The sequence below is a fragment of the Montipora capricornis genome, chromosome 5 (genome assembly GCF_036669925.1).
Source record: "Montipora capricornis isolate CH-2021 chromosome 5, ASM3666992v2, whole genome shotgun sequence".
Lineage (NCBI taxonomy): Eukaryota > Metazoa > Cnidaria > Anthozoa > Scleractinia > Acroporidae > Montipora > Montipora capricornis.
Genome location: NC_090887.1, coordinates 7,968,241 through 7,970,740, shown reverse-complemented (window position 1 = coordinate 7,970,740; position 2,500 = coordinate 7,968,241). Strand labels below are relative to the sequence as shown.

The window sequence follows — 2,500 nt, the reverse complement described above, 5'->3', positions numbered from 1 at the left end:
CAGCTTTAAATTTTTACGGGCATGACACTTTCGATTCTTGTAAAATATAACTAGATTAAGACCAGCTCTTTTCCAAAAAAAAAAAGTTTCCCTGATTAACAATATCCAATAACCTCAAAGCTCAGCTCACACAGAGAGGAAATTGAACTGCACTCAGTAAGTCACAATTTTGTATTTAACTCAGCTTCAAGAAATCTACGGTATCTATCTATCACAGAGTGGAATTAGCTAAGAAATAAAATAATTTGTGTTGTGTCCAGCAGTCCCTGGACGAGGATTTTATCAAAATGCCTCGGGCTGTTGCTGCATCAAACTTCCAGATCTTGTGTTTAAGGGATACAGTGTATGTATGCGAATATCAACAGAGAGAAGTTAACTTGAACATCAATGCCATGACTTACTAACCCAAGGACAACTTGTATGAATCCTATTACAGCCACAAACTGAGATTTCCTGGGTTTGCAAACATCTTCAGAATAAGCTATCACCATAAACAATTTATGCCACATAGAACCACAAACTGTCTGCCTGCAATTGATCTTAGACTTCAAGTAATGAATTTTTAATGAGTTCAGTCTGTTTTTCAGTGACTGCCAAAGCAACTTGCAAATTTTAACTATTGTTTTTAATCTCGCCCATTGGATTAGGTTTAATAACTAGCCTGGTTTATTGCTTGGAAGGCATTGTGACTGCTCTAATGATAGGCTACTAGAGTTTTAAAGGAAAGAAGAAAATTAAGTGCTTTATTTACACCGTTGAAAGTGAAAGCAATAAAGGTTATACCATCCTTGCTTCAAAACAATGACAAAGAATATGTGCAATGGATGGTGACAAAGAACGAAAGCAACTTTGCTCAATTTCTGAGCAACTATCAACTATCTATTATCTCTGAGAATCTGTTACAAATATATATTGAACCCAGAAGATAATGACAAGACAAGGGCCAACATTAAGGGACACTTTTTCTTCTTTCTAATTCAAAACTGGACATTTTGTTTCACCCCAATGCAGACAGCAACCCGAAAGTTGGCTTTCAAAATCTCATTGTCCGTTTTTAACTATCCAAGTCTATTACTAGCATGCTTTACACTGAAAAGCACTGATAAACTAGGAATTCTTACAAAACCTAACAACGTCGTCCACAGGGATCTTTTACGACATCAAAGGAATCAATAATAATGCACAATATTATTATGAGTAAGGGTTTTATTACCATGCAATAACAACTGCAAATATCCTGCTAAGAAAACAACACATCTAGAATAAATCACCCCATGGGTTTGTTCAACAATCAAAGAAGATATTAACAGAAATACATGTAAATGAAAAGTTTAAAATGTCACCAGTTTACCAAGGACGACCTGTAAAAAAAAAATTATCAACCAGCATACGTGTAATTATCTGTCCCTACCAATAATATACAATTGAAAATCCGCACACAAGGTCGTAAAAATCAACAGAACTCAAACTTAATTTACTGCTGAGAAATGAAAATATTTTAAAATCAAACAATGTTTCTCAATGAATTATGATATATTATCATCATATCATATTCATGTGGATTAAGGAGTCCGAAAGGCCCCTAATTTATGGATGTTCTGCTCTGTTACAGATTTAGGAAAAACATGTTGTCACATGTATTTTTGCACATCTTTCTGAATGTTCTGCCATAATTATGTTCTTGAGTCAAGGTCACATTTGAGATATAGACCAGGAAGTTAAAAACGACCATTTTAGTCTGTACGTTCATAGACGTCGCAAGGTTAAATATTTAGGCCACAGTAATGAAAAATATTGTCCAATGTTGTTTTCCTGAACCAACTTCACAGCACAAAGTACACTAGTGCGAATAAACAAAGCTCCCAAGATTTGAAAACAAAGCACCCTCAAAGTCGAACGTGAAGCACCACAGTAAACGACTGGTTAACTATTTTTTCACCACTTGCTTTCTATTGAAGACTGACTGGCGTTTATATGATAAATAGAATATTACAAGACTCTTGTGTTCAAAAATATTTCATTTGTCCACTTCAGTCACTCATGAAATATTGTTCAACACTCGAAGAGAAATTTCATATCTTTGCCAGACATGTAATAACCTCTATATCTCTCTATGGCATTTTGTTTCAAGTTTTAAGGGTGCTTTGTTTTCAACCTAGGGCACTTTCCTTTTCACATTTTCAGGTGTCAAGTGTACATTGTACTTCCATGTTCATATTTGAGTGCATTATTTTCAAGACAAAGACCCAACTTTAAATTATTGGAAATTAGCTCGCCAGCAAGCCAAGCATGCAAGTTAGAGGTAAATCAGCTGAATGCTCAAATTAAGGGAAGTACGTGTATGTTTAAATCAAGCGTAACAGAGCATAAAGGTTATGTAAGTGAGTTTTTCTGCTGGCTGAGGAACGATTAAAGCGAAACATTTTTTCCTCACACGCCGCTGGGAGAATGGGGTCCAGTGTGTGGGGGCTCTTCAGGTCACATGGTTTGCTACGACTCA

The 2,500-nt window shown here is 35.6% G+C and overlaps 1 protein-coding gene and 1 long non-coding RNA gene across 19 annotated transcripts in view; one reads left to right on the top strand and one right to left on the bottom strand.

Annotated features, from left to right (window-relative positions):
* The window catches only part of LOC138049335 (kalirin-like), a 170,252-nt gene that overhangs the window by 115,876 nt on the left and 51,876 nt on the right, over positions 1–2,500 (bottom strand). The window lies entirely within an intron of this gene.
* Positions 1–2,500, top strand: part of LOC138049341 (uncharacterized) — a 53,366-nt gene that overhangs the window by 33,466 nt on the left and 17,400 nt on the right. The gene's annotated exons all lie outside the window — the stretch shown is intronic.